Here is a 19618-nt window from a genome sequence, read left to right as displayed (position 1 = left end):
CTGTAATCAACCCTCCATAGGGTCTCCCTCTCCTTCCCTTCATCGCCAACGACTGGTAGATTGTATAACCATTAAGTATTATAGATGACCTCAGCCAGGTTTATTGTAGACATATGCAGACATTTTCAGTTAAAAGCTGGAGAGGTCCCGCAGCGGAGAACAAATGCTTGAACCCTCTGCAGTTCCATGATACCAGTGAGGGGGTTCAGTTTGAATTCACCACCTTTGGTAGCGCTGATGCTAACCAGGTTAGCACATTCTGGATGTCAGCTATCACAACCTGGTCCCTTTTCAAGTTAGGCAGAACTTCAGTTGTTTCTTTTACAACTAAGGGAGGTTTACGTGGCCATTTAGGATCTTCCTGGTCGAGATCGGGATCCACTTCAATGCCAACAGTTCGGAGGCTTTCTTTATGATTACGTATCATTTGGGCAGAGGAAATGAACTTGCAATGAATGGCAGAGACATTGGCATTAGCGACTTGTAGAGGCTCAATAAATTCAAAATCATCCGATCTTAGTACCCGTAGTTGGGGGACTGCGTGGAATCTTGTCATTAACTCAGTTCTAGTAAGCCAACTGCTCTTGCTTTGCTGGTACAGATTTTTAATTAGACATATCCTGTTCTCATTCTGAGGAACCTCCTTATCCTTAGGATTGCCCACGGGTTCCATTCTGCTTAAATCTCTGTCAGCTGCTGTGTTACATTTGCCGCCAGTTGCATGAATCTCCTCAGACTCCTCCGAAACAGCTATATTAACGGATGCAGATGCAAATCCATCTTCTATTTCACAGTCCCCATCATTATCTGACAGTACCCAGCTCGTTAGGTAACCTGCTTGCTTATCCTTACGTCTGCACCCGCCAACCGTTGGTTTCTTCAGTTTTTTATTGTTCTTCCCTGATGGCTCAATATCCAATACTGGCGGCGCCACCTCACAGGCCTTATTCCTCATTGCTGCTCTTTTAGCTAGTCTCCGCTGCTTACGGGAAAAAAATGCTTCAGGTGTATTGGCTGCATTAGGGGACGTTATCAGATTCTCCACAATCTTAATTGCCTCTGGATTTGAAGCCATACTCTCCCCTGAGGCGCTCGCAATAGTTGTAGCTGCGGCAGGATTTTGCGAAAGCAAACTTAATGTAGTTTCCAATATGCGACCACACATTTTGAGCAGGATCTTAAGGGCAAACTGTACAGAAGCAACCGACGATTGTAACTCAGCCAAATCCGTGGGGATGGAGGATGCTATACTACTTACATCAGCCTCTCTTCCTTCTAACTCAGAGTCATTGTGAATGTTTAAGTTTGGTGTTGTTGACAATCTCACAGAGCCAGTTCTCGGAGGTTGAGTAACTTCCTCTATTTGATCACTCAGTGTCGGTTGCCCTACTTTGGCCACCGCAGGTGTCATAGATCTTTGAATAGAAAGGCAGAGCTCCAATAGGGAGTTGTTATCAATATCTCCATAGCTCTCATGCTCCTGCGTATCAGTGTTGATTACCTCCGCCTCGTCCATAGTGGTAGAATTATTTTCCGGGTGCGGGTTCACTGGAAAAAAATCCGTTATTGCTCCTTTAGTTGCTGGTGCTGATTTTGTTTGCTTATCTTTACCCATTGCACGATCGTCGTCCGCTGGGCTGCTCCTTGTTTTCCACTGTCGCAAATTGTAACGTGCTTGGAGCTTCTTACGAGACGGCATGTGGTTATTTTACTCTGAAGCGTTAGCAAGATAAAACTGAGCTATCTGATTTTACTCCTCCGTATACTCAGTTGTATAAGAATGATACTAACTTCAGCTCCACAGTAAGTAGCACTTATCAAAATTCAGGCCCAGAGTTGATCTATGTGCCCTGAGGCGCCCAACTGTAAGCGAAAAAGAAAATCTCGTTTATTATGCTCAGCTGGGTATCAAATGCTGGAAGTGCCACCACTGGGGGTTTTCGCGACCCCACTTAATCAAATAGGTGCCACAGCTGTATAGGCGTATACCACTGCGCCTGCAAATACCTTTAACCAAAGTGTATTACTGCTGCAGTCCCCCGCTGCCCCCCTCTGCCCTGCCGGCTCCCGTTCAAAACCAAGCTCTGCTTCCGAGTCGTGGAGCGACCCAACACGCTGTCCCCCAGCACCCAGCCCGTCCCACGGGCCGTACAAAGAGGAGCCGCCTTGAGGCCGGCCGCTAAGCAGGCAAAGTGGGCTCACACAGCAGTACCTGCGTGGGAGTCGTCCGAGTCTGGGTCACAGAGCGCCTGGCTCCTGGGCTGGAGTGCTCCCTCGCTCACACGTCTCCAGAAAGCCCGAAATCTACGGGCACCACTCCACTCGCCGCTCGATCACTCGATCACCGGCAACCAGCAGCGGCACAGGCGATGGAAGCAGAGCCGCGTTGCACCGGCAGCGGCCGCGTCGCACAGACCGCATCTCACCCTCAGCTCCCAGCCGTCAAGCCGCACCTCTCTGACGTGCTGTCTCACACTCAATACTTAATATCTCTCTGGCCAGAAGTAAGTGTAATCTGAATCTTAAAAATGTACTTCTCCTAGCATAAAAGGGAGATTGTACATAATACGGAGGAAGCATAGCTATCTTTTTCTCCTCATTTGCAGCCCCTTTATATAGTTTTATATAGTTATAGATTCTCTCATTTTGATACATTCAGGACTTGCATTTACTTTCTCCTGGTTTCAAATGAGTAACCCATTTTCTGCCCCCACATTCGTGATTAACTAGTGCGGCCCTAAATAAAGATTAATACAGAGTTTCGAAGAACCTTTACTTGCATCTCTGGCAAGTCTTTCATATAGTGTATCTCTTACCAGCTCCAGGACATTATGAAGAATGTGTTGCTTTTTTCACTTAATCATTGTAGACCAAGGTAAAAGTCCTAATTCATATCTTATTATTGACATTGGCATGCAATTTGGAAGGAATTCAGCACCTCACCATAACAGGCCTTCTAACTTATTCAATTACTTGAAAAACCCTTCATCAGGCAATTCTAGACTGTATAACAACCAGGGACGACATTAAGCTTATACAATTTCTTAACAAGCACTCATGAGAATCTTTGAAAATTTTAGATTTTTTTTTAATCTTCGCTATGAACATGATGACATTCACACTCAATCTTACATCTCAGTTTCGACAGACTCATGACTCTGAAAGATGAACCCAAAGTAAATCAAATTACTGACCTGCTCCAATTCTCCACTATTAGTGTGTCAGGAAAATTTAGTCAGTTTACCTCTTCTAGTAAATAGTCTTACTTGGGATTTCTTTGTAGTGATGACTAAATCATTAAGATATTTGTATTTTTTTACTTTTTTTGATCTTTGAAGGCCAATGGGGGTTAAATCTCAAATCATCAAGTCTTCAGCATATGCTAACCATGGCATTGGACAAGATGGGGCGAGAGCAATCTGCTTTCATATAGATATACATCCAAGTCAGATAGAAATACGTTCAATAAGCAGGTGCAAACACGCTCCCCTTGCAAAGTACTCTTTCCATGATGATTGTGGATGGAAGAGAACCCTGTTGATCTATTAGAATCTGTTTGTTTGAGTGAGTATGAAGTGCCACAAAATTATTTAATAGACCATGTGGCATTACCCAATTCACCAGCTTAGACTACTGTGTAGAACAAGGTTGTCCAACGTATGGGCCGCGGGCCACAATGCGGCCCTCTGAGCCATTTCATGTGGCCCGCGAGGACATGGCCTGGTTTATTTATTTATTTGCTCGATGTTTGTCGGGTCCGTGGACCCAATTAATTAATTTATTTCTGCAATGCTGGGTCCAACCAGCATTGCGGAGAAAAATAAATTAATCGGCTCCACGGACCCGACAAACATTGAGAAAATAAATAAATAAACCGGGCTGTGGTGGAGCACTGTTACTGCCTCTGGTGCCCCCAGGCCATGGCCTGGTTTATTTATTTATTTTTTCAATGTTGTCGGGTCCGTGGACCCGAATTCTGGGCTGTGGCGGAGGACTGTTACTGATTCTGGTGCCCCCTATTAATTTTTTCAATGTTTGTTGGGTCCGTGGACCCGATTAATTAATTTATTTCTGCAATGCTGGGTCTGACCAGCATTGCAGATATAAATAAATTAATCGGGTTCACGGATCCGACAAACATTGAGAAAATAAATAAATAAACTGGGCCATGGCGAAGCACTGTTACTGCCTCTGGTGCCCCCTACGAGGGGGCACCAGAGGCAGTACAGGCCATGGCCTGATTTATTTATTTATTTTTTCAATGTTGTCGGGTCCGTGGACCCGAATTCAGGGCTGTGGTGGAGCACTGTTACTGCCTCTCGTGCCCCCTAAAAGGGGGCACGAGAGGCAGTTACAGGCCATGGCCTGGTATAATTATTAATTTGTATGGATGTGGATGTCCTGTGAGTGCACTGCTTTCCCTATTTTGCCAACCTCTGAAGCCTGAAAAGTAGATGCATGCATGCTTGACATGCGGCCAACTTTGCACCAGACCTGCAGATGAATTTAACTGGTCTGCTGTTAAATCTCAGTTACCAATTTAATGCTATACACTACCGAATAATTGCTCATTTTACTATAGCCAATATGATAGCTCAGTGGGTTGAGTGCTCGCTGAATTAATTCTCATATTTGTGTGTGTTCAGACGCTACCCTAACATGTACCTAACATAAACTCGATAGGGGGCATTAGAGCTGTAATCTGGGATACTTTTCCACCAAGGACAGACATTGGTGTCTGGCATCATTGCTTTTCTCTGAAAGGAAGCTGGATTGTGATTTGATTTTATTAAATGACAGAACATTCAGAAATGGGCCTAGTGTTATGAACAGCAAAACCCATAACCTAAATGGCAGTAACTACTTCTAAAACAGTAGACAGACAGCTCCGTCGTCCTGGTGTTAAACATTACGCTTAATGTGAACAAATGGTATTCTTTATGATGTTTAAGAATGATAATGAAGCCCCCCTCCCTGGCTGGGCCTGGCACAACAAGATTCTCAGAGCTAGTACTTCCTGTTGCGTTTGGCGGGTTGATACCTATCTCTACAAAGGCCACTTCCTCTGCAGAGCCTGCACATAGGCCCATCAAATGAACATACCATTCTGAATCAGAAATATGATTCATTTGCCCATTAACTTGTGGCTTAGACATGTGATTAATCGATTCACAAAAATGAGATGCGCGTTTAATTTTTACGCTGCAAATTATGGCGTTTTTAGCCTGTTGCTGCATCAATGATGTGTGGTGTGATGCCTGACACAGTTATTAAACTGTAGTTTTACCTCTTTTACCGTTATAATGAATGTTCTCTGGGGTGTTTCAGATCCTCCACTTCCAAATATCTTGCTGTGTTTGCCTCCCAGTAGGAAAAACGAAGAGGAAGGACTCTGCACACCACTGGAGCATCTGCTTGAAATGATCTTCCTATGGTCCGTTGATATGATGAGAATCATATATGCTTTCAAAAAAGACTTAAGACCGTTCCCCTTAGAAATCCTTTGCTCTTGGTGCCTGCAGTTGTCACACACTTCACTCAATGATTGGACTGCACTGATAGTTTTTGATTTGTTATCACTGTGTACTTGCTCTGCTGTTAGATACACTTAGCATTCTAATGTCTCTGTCTTTAACCATGGACTCACTGTAACATCAACTGGGGCACACTCTTCTCCCTTCCCCGATGCACTTGCCTGGTCTGAATATCTCCAAAGCCAGAGAGTGACCAGTTGCCCTGTGCACCTCAGGGGGTCCCTCTCAAAGCAAGAACAAATAACGAAATGTTCTCAACGTTAAAGTGACTTTGTAAAACTGAAATAGGTCAAAACAACAATACAATGACATGATGTAGGCTTGTGAGAAATCCAGTACACAAAAAACAAACAAAAAAACATGAATTCACTGTCGTTGTCTATCTATGATTCTACCCCAAACCATGGCCTACTGTATTTACTGCTTAACATTATGTCCAACGGTGGACTTCTGGCACATTTGATGACTTTTACCCCTCCCCTTGAAGTGTTGGGTTGGACAGATTTGAAGTCTGTGCCTTAAAAGAGAGGCCAGCCTCTGCTATTTCCCATCATTCTCCATAGCCTAGCATGCTACACTTAGAGAAGCATACAATGCATACTACTCTCCTCGCCTTTCCACACAAGTGTCAACAGAAGTATTGCACTGCACAACGCCTTAAAAAATTGCACTGCCATACTTATAATGCACGCTTTTGCTTTCTTTAAAGGTGTTGTTGCCAAAGAAAGAACCACTCCAGATTCATATGTATCTGTCAATACATTCTGATCAAGCATTCCAAGGCGTATCACCTACCTCAGCAGACAATGCGACCTTGCAAATCAGCAAACACATGGCATGCCCATTACTAGGGCTCCAGTGTTTAGTTACTGTGGTGCATATTCACCTCTAAACATTTTGCATCAACACTCAGAGCAATCCATGGCCACAATACTTGAACCATTCCTTCGGTAAAATGAAATTGTGGGGGTGAATAGTACAGGGAACCGTCCACTGCTTATGTTTCAAGAGAGAGAGAGAGAGATTACAGAGCTGTTTCATACTGCTCCAAGGGGCTTTGGGGGGATCCGGATAGACACACAATTCCCATCTACACATGAAATAGGGACAGAGGAGGACTTTCACGCATGGCACCTTTATCTGGATGTTTCATGGAGAAGTATCCGGGTGTACTTCAACAGCTTGTAACTAACATTAGCACCAGGGCTTTCAGTGGGCCCCAGTCGTCTCCAAAATTTGGGGCTGAGCCGGGGCACTGCTGGGGACCCCTGGTCCCACCATGCTGTGGCAGGACATTGTCCTGCCGGCTGCCGCCATGATCTGAGAGAGCGGTGACTGAAAAAAGTGCCAGCCAGAGTTTCCACAAACTGCAACTTCCTCTCGCGGAAGTTGCAGTTTGCATGATGCTGTGGCTGAGTGACAACCTCAAGAAGTGCCTGCCGCAGCGCCCCCAAAATGCAACTTCCTCTCGCAAACCGTCGCAACGGGTCACAAGGAAGTTTCAGCCCCATTCACACAGCCCTCATAAAAGGGTGCGTGGTGGGCCATCTTGATCTCCCTCACCACAACACCGGAGTTGGGACCGAGCTCTGCCTGTGAACAGACAAAGACGACAGGACACAAGCACACCAATGAGAAGCCACAAGCACAGCAAGGTAAGTGACTTTTACCTGCCCCTTCCCTTCCAGGCTGTTTTAAAAAAAAAAAAATTAGGTCACCCCAAGTTTTACATATGTTTTCATTCTTCTCCCCCGGCCCGCTCCCTTGTAGCCCGGTCCTTATTTCATTTACCCTCCTGCTCCCCCTATTGCCCAATTTATTTATTTATTTCCCCACACCTCCCCTGTCCAGCAGATCCCTCCCCTCTCTCCGCCCGCACAGACGAATTTGATTAGGCCTGCAACGCCGAGAAGCCACCGCTAGTGGCTTCCAGGCTGCCCCTTCCCCTCCTACATGTTTTTTAAATTTTAACGTAGCCCCCCCAGTGTTACCTTTTTTTCATTTTTCTCCTCCGTGCCCACTCCCTTGCAAAGATCAAATTCCCTCTGCATTATGGCACAGTGGCCTGATGTTACTATCTCGTAAAGTAACATATTTACTGAAGTTTAATTGCAAGGAAATTGGAGAGAACTAGATCATTCATAAAAACTTCTTTTAGATAGTGCTTGCTACCACCCTTTTGCCATTTTCTAGCCAGGCATTGCAATTATGCACGTGTATGAATTAGGCGAACCTGGAACACAAACCTCAGCCGCCAAGCCTTAACTCACTGCGCTGCGTAACGGTGCAAGGCACAACACTAACATCTAGGTTTCAACATTCAGAAGAAAATACTCAGGAAAAGAATCAGTGGGAAAAAGCAGCTTGTGAACGTGCCAGATTACGCGTTTGATTGCAGCAGAGCGCAGGCCAGCAGCACCTGCCTAGCGGGTATGTTTGAGATCTCAGTTAAGACAAGAAAGGGGCGGCCTTTTGTGTCCAGTTCAGCAGCGTGTCTTTCATTTGACTGCTGCCTGCACAGCTGACCACATGCACACAAAAGGAAGTAGGACGGTTCATTGTAACACCCATCGTCTCCCATAAAGATCGGATCTACACTGCATTCTCCAGACACTCACATTCTTAAGGCCTTCCACACAGATGTATTTATCGGTGATCCTTTTCTATGGCTGCGACCTATAAGAGACAGTCCACACTTGTACTTTCATCATCACAGAACCCCTGGAAGTGTAGCCATCACTTAAACCCAATGGAATGCCCAGTAACGTAGTACAACATTTGGGGGGGGCCCCTGCGAGCCATGCTGAGGGGGCCCCCCCTAAATTCAGCAACAAATCATGGGTCGCGCCATACTCTGGGCCGGCCTAGATTACCACGTTTGCACAACACACACAAGCGTACTACTTCAAGGGTACGCCGCACACTGTAATAGGAGCAGCATATATGTGTGTGTTTTAATACATTATGCAGCACACTTTCTGAGAAAATTGGCTAAAAAGCCAGAGCGTTTGCAATTGTTTTGTAGGGTAACACAAGTCCAGAAATCCAATAAATGCAAGTCACCAACACTGCACAGGAACATTAATGCTTTCATTAATTGAATGCTTTGCTATTAAAAATACCATGTCACAATGAAAACATGTCCAACTGGCTGTACAATGTAGACCAGTCTATACACGTAATGACATATTACAGTAGAGCATGCCAGGCCACAGTTAGGCATACATAGACTGGTTGCACCAAAATGGCAGTCGAAGCAATAACACTTATCATGGTTGTTTTATCACAGATGCCCACAAAAAATATACATTGACACAGTAAGAAATGGCTAGACTGGCAGCAACCAAATGCCAGTCTAGCCACATAATTACACTTAGCAAAACTGCTTTATCAGAGATGCCCAGTTAAAGAAAGTCAAACTCCAAACTGAGAAATGACTAGACTGGCTGCATCAAAATGCCTCTCTAGCCACTAATACCACATATCATGCCTGCTTAGCCCAGAGATGGATTGCCATTACGATGTATCCCACAATGTACCCCGAAAATCACTACTTTGGGAGTTGAGAAAATTATACTATCACTCAAACCCTCCAACTGTAAAGGTGACATCTGCCCTGCACACATAATCAAAGATGCAGCCAGAGATGTATCACCATTTATCGCTAAACTTATAAACGCTTCCTTCGCCTCAGGTAATATCCCGTCCAACCTAAAACAATCCTGGGTGCTTCCCCTTCTCCATAAACAGACATTGGGCCCACTCATCCCCACCAACTACCGCCCCATCACCATGGTACCTTTCCTATTGAAGATCTTGGACAAAATGGCATACGTCCAGATTCAAAAACACTTGGAACTCCATAAACTACTAGGATCTAGACAATCAGGTTTCCGCCCCTTACACGGGACGGAAACAGCCCTTATCGATCTAAAGACCCAAATAGATGAATTGAGGGATAAGGGGAAGACAGCTCTCCTCCTCTTACTCGACCTCTCTGTAGCATTTCACCTTGTGGATCACAAGGTCTTATGCAGACACTTGGACTCAGCAGCCCATTTCTCAAGCGAAGCAATCAGATGGATTGAATCCTTCTTGAGTGAGAGAACGATGAGAGTCTTCTCCCCCTCAGCAATAGCTGACCCCTCTCCTATCACCTGTGGAGTCCCTCAGGGCTCCTGCGTCTCCCCAACTCTATACAACATCTTCACCAAACCTCTGTTCGATGATCTGTACCTTCTGGGTATCACCTACACCAACTATGCAGATGATAGTCAGATTCTCCTCCCACTTTCAGGGAATCATAGCAAGGACAGAGAGTTGGTGAACAGGGTGTATCTCATCATTCGGGCATGGATGGCATCCCATGGCCGTTGCCTGAATGATGATAAGACAGAGCTAATCATCCTGGGTTCGCATGCCAATATCAACAAACTAGGATCTGAATACGCCTCGTTTAACATAGATGGCAACATCATCAAAGTTTCAAGCGAGGTAAAAACTCTCGGATTCTATCTCGATCGTACTATGTCATTCAATAAACAGGTCAACTCATTAGCATCCACCACCGCGTACACCTGCAAACTAATTAGAGCAGGCAGGCCATTCCTCTCCACCGATAGTTGTCTGATCCTGGCGAGAGCCCTCATACTCTCCAGACTCGATTACTGCAATGCTCTTTATAGCGGCGCCAATAAATCCAAAGATTGCAGATCCTACAGAACAATGCCCTCAGAGCTGCGCTCGGCATAAATGAAAGAGAACATATCACTGCCACCAGACGCCAACACAAATGGCTTTCCACTGAGAATAAAATCCAACTAAAAATGGCCTCACTAACATACAAAGCCCTTAATAATGCTGCACCCAGCTACCTAATGGATAAACTCAAGAGGAAACCAGCCATCAGACAGACTAGAACCGTGAATTCCAATTGTCTGGTAATCCCAAGATTTAAACTCTCTACTATAGGAGGCAATAGCTTCCCTGTGAAAGCTGCCACCCTCTGGAATTCCTTACCACATAATTTAAGAGCTGACCAACCCTTTTCACACTTTAGAAGGAACCTCATCAAACACTTGAATGCCAACAACCCTTAGCCTTATATGTAAGTAAATGTTAATGAACAACGTTGTACTTGATATCCAAGTTATTCATATTAATCCACATTTCTGCTCTTATTGAAACACATAGATCCTTGCTGTATATACATCTCACTGCACTTTGCTCCTGTATCAACTGCTATACTGTACAGAAACAAACAAACAAACAAATCGCTTCCTCCCACACATCCCCTCTCCCTCCAACTGCCTTCTCCAACCCCCAAAATCAGCACATCAGCCCAGTATTACCGCCATGTCCCTCTTCTTTGTCCCGGTGCTGACCTATGAGGCACCTTCCCTCAAAGATAAGTACAAGGATGAGGAAGAGTGGGGCTAGAAGTAATGAAGATTAGAGGTAACTAATCGAGGCATTACATCCATGTCCCACTAACTTACCCCAGTACTTGTCTATGAGGCAACCTGCCACATAAACAAACATGTACTGGGATGAGGAAGAATGGGGATACGAATAATGAGGATTACCAGTAAGTAATCATGGCATTAAACACAAGCAGTGGCACAGCACCATTGATCTGACTGGGCTTCATTCCTCTCCTCCACCCCCTAAAGTGTTGGGCTATGTTGACTGGACCTAGCTGACCTACAAAGCTGTTGCCAGACAGAACAGGGCACAGGTGTTAAATGGTGCGTGTGTTTTGTCGTTAAGGCTTAGCAAATACTAACATAAAACATTTCACTGTTCGTTTTTTAGGCAGTTGTGATGTGGGTTTAGTACTTGAATGCCAGAGGAGTGATTGGAAGGGTAGCGAGGGGACAGGAGGCCGCTCATTGTTAGAGCAGTCCATAAATGGGTGCTTTCAGACTTAAAGGAGAGAGTTAACTGCTAGTAACATTGAAGCTGCACTAGACTAGTCTAATTAGAATGCGTAAAGAATTTAGATGCCCCCACACAAATAAGTTTGCCCCTCCCCCACCACTCGTGAAGTTGGCACCTCTCCCAACATTTGAAGGGTTAGCAGTCTCCCGAAATGTAGGTTTTGTTAAGCCCCTGAACACAAGCACACACACCATTCACCATACACATACACACACCCAGCCACCCATACATTCAAGTGTGTACCCTTTCACCATACAGGCACACCCAGGCCGCCATCCATACATTTAAGGGTACACCGTTTCACCATACACTCACACCCAGCCACCCATACATTTTCGTACCTTTAATCCATTGATCCAGGGAACGAGACCTTCAGCTCCCCGCAGTAGCCAGGAATGCTTCTTCCCGTAATCTGCAGAGGATTGGGGAGCCCCCGTGTCGTGGGGTCGAGTGCAGTCCCATTACTTCAAAAAGAAATGGTTTCTTTTTGAAGTCACTCTGACTTCATAAAGAAATTATTTCTTGTTAAAGGACCAAACCAAAACAGAAATATATATTTTTTTTTTTTATGAAGGCAGAGTGATTTCAAACAGAAACCATGGGCCTCATTATGAGTGTGGCAGTCTGGAACAAGGGTGCCTGTAAGCTTACCGGCATCCTTGTTTCTGGACTGCCACACTCAGAGTCTGCCTGCTGGGGCCACTGCACCCGACAGGTCTGAACCTGGCTGGCGCAGCAGCCACATAGGCACACTCATCACGGAAGCACTGGCACCGCTAGTGAGAGTGCCGGCTTCCGTGAACCTATGGGGACTAACATTTTCCAGCACCTAGCTTCCCGGTCCGGCGGGACTTGTAATGTCCCAGTAGCACCGGGAAGCTAAGTGTCGTAAATGTTGCTACAAGGTCGGCGGCAACCCATCCGTTGCACCGGGGGGTTTCCGCCAACCTTGTAATAAGGCCCTATTTCTTTTTGAAGGCATAGGGCTCCCCGCCCTATGCCTTGGAGGGTACTAGCCTTTATACTTCCACATACTGAGGTGGGGGAGCCCTCAGACTTCATAAAGAAATAGAATCTTTTATAGTCACTCTGCCTTCATAAAAAAATTAGGCCTGCAAAAAAAGGCTTTATGAAGGAAGAGTGACTTCAAAACGAAACTATATTTTTTTCTTTTTTTTTTTTTTACATTTTTTGTTTTTTTTGTCTGAGGGGCCCCTCCCAGTACATGGACGGGGCCCCCTGCACCGCAGGGGTCCGGGGGCTCCAGTTACGCCAGTGGGAATGTCCCTACCCACCACCACACTTACCCAGCTTCTCATCCTCAGCCGTAAAATAGAACAGATAGAGGCTGACGCTGCTTTATTAGGCAGGAGTTATTCACAGCTAATCCACAATTTGAATGTCACAAAGCTGGCCGAAGAAAGTATGCTGTGATGCTGGACACATAAAATAATCTGTGATGCCGCCAAAGCATGACATTACCATTACTGCTTCCCATGCAAACCAAATATGCTGCTTCTTGACATCACCACCCTTCTCTTACTTCTGTGCGGCATTGCGTTCGGCACAAAGTGGCACCACAAGCAAGCAAGACGTGCCACATTAAAAAAACACTAGGCAGAGATAAAAAAAAAAAAATAATAATGACTTTTGCTTTGTGTCTTTCTGGGATGCTAATGCACCATAACAAATACACCTTTGTCAATCAATAAATAATGACGTTGAGCTTTACCAAAGCAGACTGTGTTGCTTCATTAGGCCACACCAATCAAGTCTTAGACCACAGCTATAATGCAAGCCATGTACCCAAATAGCCCCCCCCTCAATCTCTTACCCCACTTAAAGCACTGATTAACACACATGGCATCTTAATTGCCCTGCAACTTTCTCTATGGACTTTTATTGATTTGGTCTTTTAGAATATGTTTGTATATAATCGTGTTCTTTTTAATGATATGTACAACACGCATCAAGTGGAGATTGTCACCAAATTAGACGCCCCAGTCAATTGATTATCACACAGTAAACAGCACAACTCTCCGTTCATTTGGACTGCAGCCTACCTCCCATAATATCTTGATCCCTATCATGACCCTCACTTTATCCATACTTCCCCCAGAATTGACACCAGGGGCAGTGAATCAGTCGGACCGATTATACAGACATGTTCCCACTGCTAATCTGGGGCAGAAAAAAAAGAGCAAAAACTACCCTTGATGTGTAGGCCTTTCCAAACACCCCAACACTGCCTCCATACACAACATCCCCTTTGACTCGTAACATGGCGGCCTATCTTGTTAAAACCTGCAGTGCATGCAATGCTGCTTGTTGTCCTCTTTCTCTCTCTATTATACATTGTGCCTGCCTCATCACCCCTTCGTGATAAAAGGCATCTTACAAATAGGGTACCCAGCCCCACTTCCTTTCTGAAGGTCTGAAGGCCATTGTAGAGCTGACGGTTGTAGTTTTGATTCTTGCAGCACATTAGGTCCCCATGAGCATATTGTGATTGTCGATGCAAATAGACGATTGTGTTTACTATCTGTATATCTGTATCACCTGGTTAGTGTAAGGCAGGGTTTTGCAACCCCAGGCCCTCTCTGATCCTTTGGACTCTGACACCCACGACCTCTCACCATTGACCAATGCATAGGCCAGTGGGAGTTGTAGACCTCTGGAGGGACAAGTATCAGACCCCTGGTGTAGGGTAACATTGTGGGTCTGCACACGGCGTTGACCCACCTTTCGTTAGCCCATATCAAAGGAGCAGAGAGAATGGGTGTCTCCCATGCCCCGGCATTTATTTTGAGAGCCCACTTCTCAAGGACAATGTGAAAGTGTGGGATTAATCAGATATGGTAAAATAACAAATAAAAATAAAACAGTCCTATCAACGGATTGCGCGCATGGTAACTTACTTTGCAATGTCGAGTGTTTTGAGAGGATAGCTCAGGAGCAATGTACTCGCCTTGGAAGCAAGACGACACAGAGCATCACAGGTTCGATTCTCGGGTCCGCACTTAGAAACCTCTGGGTATATATATAACGTATCATATCATGTGAACGCACTACACGATACTATCAAACATGTTGGGAGTGCACACTAGAACATAGTTTACGTTTGGTTCTAATAACCAATATAATTGTTGGCAAAGTCTGTGTTGCTTCCCTTATTCTGGGGAGCAGAAATGGAGTGAATTTTCTGAGGTGTTTTATATCCTGGTTCCGCATTACAGAAAAGGTCGCCCCAGACAGTGAAGTTTTGCGCGGGCATTTGCACAATTAGAATGATTACGTTGGTAACGCTGATATATGGAGGCATGTAAAACATCGAAATGTTTAAAATACGAACTATTCAGCATCTGGGATCAGATTGCATACTTAAGGCCTGGGAACAGAGAAAGTATAGAACTTGACAAAAAAAACAACTTTACATCTGCACCCCGGGTGCAGTGAATGTCCCATGGAGTACAAACGTATAACTAACTATGTGGCATTTTTTTTTTATTATTTAAAAAAGAGGTATTTAAAATGCCGCGTGCATTTTGTATTGCCAAATATCTAAGGATGTCCAATCAATACCGTACAACTCAAATGGAAGTCAAACATTTCATTCATCGAGGGTGCCCAGCGGATTCCATCTGGCATTTGCTACTGGACACCTTAACCCGTGCTGGGAGGCGCCGCTTGAATTCCCTTCTTGTTTGGTTTAAACCTTAACCTGATCATATTAATGTGCACCGCTCCGCGGGGTATGCTCATAGCTCAAGGCTGGGAGAGCGTAACATCGATGGGATGCGGCTCAACCTGGGGGTGCCCAAGGTGACGGGCCCTCTGCCTCCCTGTGCCACCACTTCCCACAGCGGCCGCGCAGTGGCTGCCGATTGCGGCGCTCGCTTAGTTCCAGCGCTGTCTGCGGCCGGGCCGCATGTGGAGAAGCAATCTCGTGTGCGCCCCCGGCGAGCATCCCTCCTGCTCCGGCAGGACTGGCGCTGCCTTAATAGCGGCCTGCGACCCTCTCTCGCAGAACGGGCGCTAGATGAAGCCGGTACCTGGCAGATGTGAGCAGCGGAAAACATCATTTCCAACTATATAAGTATGCCCGCTGACCATCTGCTTCGATCTGCCCTCTAACGGGCGCCTGAAAGCAGCGAGTTCGCCCTCGCTATTAATTTCTGAAAGGGAACAAATAGCAAAAAGGTTCGGCCGCAGGCTGGGACCCATCTGTAAGCATATTTTCGTCTAAAAATGAACATAATTATAAATTCCGCGACAGAACTAAAAATAACAGCTCCCATGGAGCCCTTTTCAAGTGCCCACCTCCCAAAAAAAGGGTTGAAGTCTAAGTGGTACAGCGATCGGCACTCGCAGTGATCTGAATTCATCCATCCCCTTGCCAAATGAAAACTCTCCAGAACCGGAAAAAAGCCCAACTCAAAGAGAATGAAAGCGCGTCTGCCCGGCGCACATTCCACGGCACGGAGGCGTTTTCTATCTGTGAATGCGCAGCAGCATTTGTTGAAGGGACCCGATCCCTGACACATGCATATCTGAGGGGGCGAGTCGCTTTCCCTGGAATCCGGGGGCGGAGGAGGTGGGGGCGCTATCCCTTCGCCCCGCATCTTCCCCGGACCTGGCTGCGCAGCTTGACGGAGCCGGAGTCCGGCAGCGCACCTGGAATCCGCTGGCTCGCTCTCGCCTTTTATACCCCACGCCTTCCCTTTCTTTTTTTTCTTTATTCCTAACGCCCTCACCTTCCTGCTCCACTCTGGTTCCCGGTCCAGCACCCCCACCCCCGCCACCCTTCTCTCCTCCCTCCTGATGCACACACACGCAGACACGGCACCCCTCCCTCTCCGCTTCCCTCCCCCACCCCCTTCTCCCCGCTCCCCATCCTCGCCAGTCCTCCCAGCCTCATTGAGACCTCCTCTGCTGACTGGAGTGTGCGGGGCGGAGATGCTGTTGTGTCTGTTCAGTGTCTACTTGTGAATGGGACCGGCCTCTTTTTCTCTGCGAGGTGACAGGGACCCGGCTGGAGGAGCGAGGTAAGGGCTGCGCACTCCGTCCCCTCGGCCTCTGTCTCTTGCCCCTCGCTCGCTGCTGGAGGTCTGTTGTGCTCTTGTTTCCGTTTTTCTGGCGTTGGATAGAGAGAGGGGACTTGGGAACGCTGTTTTTTTTGTTTTTTTTTCCTATGACTTCTTTGCGTGAGGTTTCTCGACGCGTCCGCTCTGGGGGAATGAAGCTGTGAAACTGCGCTCCCGCCGGGAGAACAGCAGACGGAGCCCGCGCTTCTCTCCAGGAATCCTCGCCGGGAAGCCGCCAGCGCCGCTCGCCTTGGACGTGCACCCGGGCCGGGGTGAGCTGTCACCAGGAGCCCGCCTGGCGAGCGGTCGCGGCCTGAGCGGGCGAGCTGCCAGGGGGCGCAGGAGTGGATACGGAGGCTAGCCCTGCGGCTCATCGGTGTGTGTAAGTCGCTGTACCCCCCTAACCGCCCCCACTCCCACATCCATTTCGCTTTTCAGTGTAACCCCAGGTCTGTCTTCTTGGTGTAAGGGGGCGCCTCTCTGTTGTAGTCGCTCCGGGAACGATAGGAGCGGCCCGGGGACCGTTACTTTTAGGGCTGCGATTGAACCTTGGGAGCCTGGTACAGGATATGGCAGTGTGTTACCGAGCCTAGAAAGGATTCCACTGCCTCACTGCTGCTCCCCCCAACCCCGGCATAGTGCTGGCGCTTGCGTGCGGGAGAGGGTCTGGTGCTGCCTTGCTGACCAAAAATGCTGTTCGGGGCATTGTGCTTCATGCCAGGTGGGTAGCGGACGGCACAGAGGCCGTGCAGGATGCTTAATGGCCGAGCCCACACAAGCATCGTTAACTTTTAGAGCGAAAGGCATACTGGTCGAAACCGCACGCGGCGGATATTGCAACCCTGGCACAGGCTTATACGTGGCTTTACTTTTCACAGATATGCCCATTTATTCTCCGGAGCGTTAAGTGTTTATAGGCTGGGGACGGAGTTGAAACGAGGCAGCGGGTGCGCGGGGATCCACGGGGCACCTCCGCTAAATATGGCTCTGTTGTGAGGTGGTCGGGCATCATTTGCGTGCCAAGTATCTGCAGAGTTCGGGTTCACTGCCCGTGCACCTCGCGCGAGCGAATTCCGCCTGCAATCTCGGCCACTCAGTTCGGAGCTCTCATTTTCTTTTTTTTTTTTGGCGTTGCATGCTCGCACCCTGGGAATGAAATGCTTGCCGCTGATCAGCCTTGACAATACAATAGGAATGTCACGGACCATTGAACAGCTATTAAGAAATGGATTTCCTTTTAATTATATTTTAATGGAACAGTTCAGCACAGAGGGAGAAAAATGCAGCAATGAACAGCGCTGAGGGCAAATGTATGAATTCGCCGGGCCGTAAGCATTTGGATTACGTGGGTAAAGAGTCATATTTATATTTGCATTTTCCAAATGGGTGATTGTTTTATTTATTTATTTATTTATTTATTTACCTTTCCTGTCAGTCCTGCTATAGGGGCTTATTTTTCAGGCGGTCGATAAGTCATGTTTGCCTGTAATTGCTTGGGTGTTGGGATGGTGGCGTGGTGTGCGGTGTGGGGCGGTTCTCGGAGTCCAATAATGCATACGGAGCCTGCGCTGGCCTGCTCCTTTTCCCTGGGGGCGGCCCCTGCACAGTGATTTCCAGGGCAGCGGCAATGCACACCCCTCTTCATAAAGACGCGAGGTTCAGTTCACACACTTCATGTTGTTTACTGGACCCATTAGCAGAACCCCGAGACAGGAGGAGAAGACACCGGCCGAGTAGTTGCTTTTAGCATGTAGATTTTTTTTTACACAGTTTTCACATGAAGCGAGTGCCATGTGTCGAAATATAAACATGGTGCCATTGTTTTTTGAACACGTCTGTATAAAGTGCGCCAAGCGCAGTTTCTCAAGTGCATGCTGCGTAAAAGAGCTCGGCTTTGTGGGCACACTTTTCTGTGTGAGGCCTGTGGGTTCACGCACCCTATCTGGACTAGCCGTTGTACTTGTCAGTAGTCCTGGATCACGTCCGTGCAGCTGGTAAGAAGGATAGTTTTTTCTGCTCCCTGACCTCATACTGCGATTTTTATATGCAGACTTGTTTCAGATTAGATATTGTAATTCATTAGTAAAGTACGGATATATATGTAGTTAAATGAATAGGTTTTCTATCTGCCATGCATCGTACGTCTCTATCTGTCTGTCTATCTATCATCTGTCTGTCTGTCTATTTGTCTGTCTGTCTATCCATCTGACGAAGCATAATGCAAACTGTTCCTTGGGCTGCTTTAAATAAATCAAAGTCAATGCTTTAGACCACGCAACGTGAATACCAAAGGTGGGATGTTGGTGGGCTCTCCCCTTTCGGAGCCTAGGCAAGCACAGGGGCGTCGAGTGACCACGAGCCTCTGCGGTCCTGGGCAGCTCTCTAGAAGCACAGCCCTGGCTGGGGGACGTGGAGCTCTTTCTTTTCAGCGCGCAGCTGTGCAATGGGGCTCCGCGGCCCAAGCACAGTGTGTTCGAGGCTCCTAGCAGAGGTCTTTGTTCGCGCTGATATGTTCAATGTGTGGCCCAATGACTTTTTCATCTGGAAACAGCCGGGGTGCATTCCTGCAGGGCGTATAAGGCTTGTGGTGGACTCAAATATTCTGGCATTCCAAGTTTTACCTCAGTTTTTTTTGGGGAGAGGGGCGGGGAGGAGTTCGCAGAGCCCAAACACAGTTCACCATCTGGAGATAATTTACTCGCAGCGTCGTGTTTTTCTTCCATTTAACCATTTAACCTTTCCGGTTATTTGTCTAACTCCGCCGCCGGGGATGGAGTTACTGGTGCTAATTACTGTGTAGGCATTCTGCAATGCAAAGAAGGGGACATTGAATGTGTTTGCAGTTCTCAGGGTGGGTAATCTTGGACTCTATTCTGATGTTGCGCTCCGTTTGCTGGCCTGTTCCCGTGGCCGCCTTTGATGCCCCTAGGACTAAGGTGAAATATCGGGCGTGCATGCTCACATCTTCAGCACATACATTGCACACAGTAGCCTTTGCAATTAAATACACATGAGCCCATTATTTTGTCGACATGTTTTTGACTAAATATATTCTAACTC

The 19618-nt window shown here is 46.9% G+C and overlaps 1 protein-coding gene across 4 annotated transcripts in view; it reads left to right on the top strand.

Moving 5' to 3' along the window:
• The first annotated feature begins 16067 nt into the window (after positions 1–16067).
• Positions 16068–19618, top strand: part of CDH11 (cadherin 11) — a 327320-nt gene continuing 323769 nt past the window's right edge. For 2 of the 4 annotated variants that reach the window (XM_069653011.1, XM_069653002.1), the window contains exon 1: positions 16068–16519. The gene's annotated coding sequence lies outside the window, so the exon portion shown is untranslated. Of the gene's footprint in view, positions 16520–16563; positions 16941–19618 lie in introns of those variants that run through there. The other 2 variants (XM_069652995.1, XM_069652985.1) reach the window with 1 other exon arrangement.

Source organism: Ambystoma mexicanum, chromosome 1p (genome assembly GCF_040938575.1).
Source record: "Ambystoma mexicanum isolate Mex_15411 chromosome 1p, UKY_AmexF1_1, whole genome shotgun sequence".
Taxonomy (NCBI): Eukaryota; Metazoa; Chordata; class Amphibia; order Caudata; family Ambystomatidae; genus Ambystoma; species Ambystoma mexicanum.
Note: the sequence above shows the minus strand (reverse complement) of the source record. Positions and strands in the feature narration are given on the sequence as shown.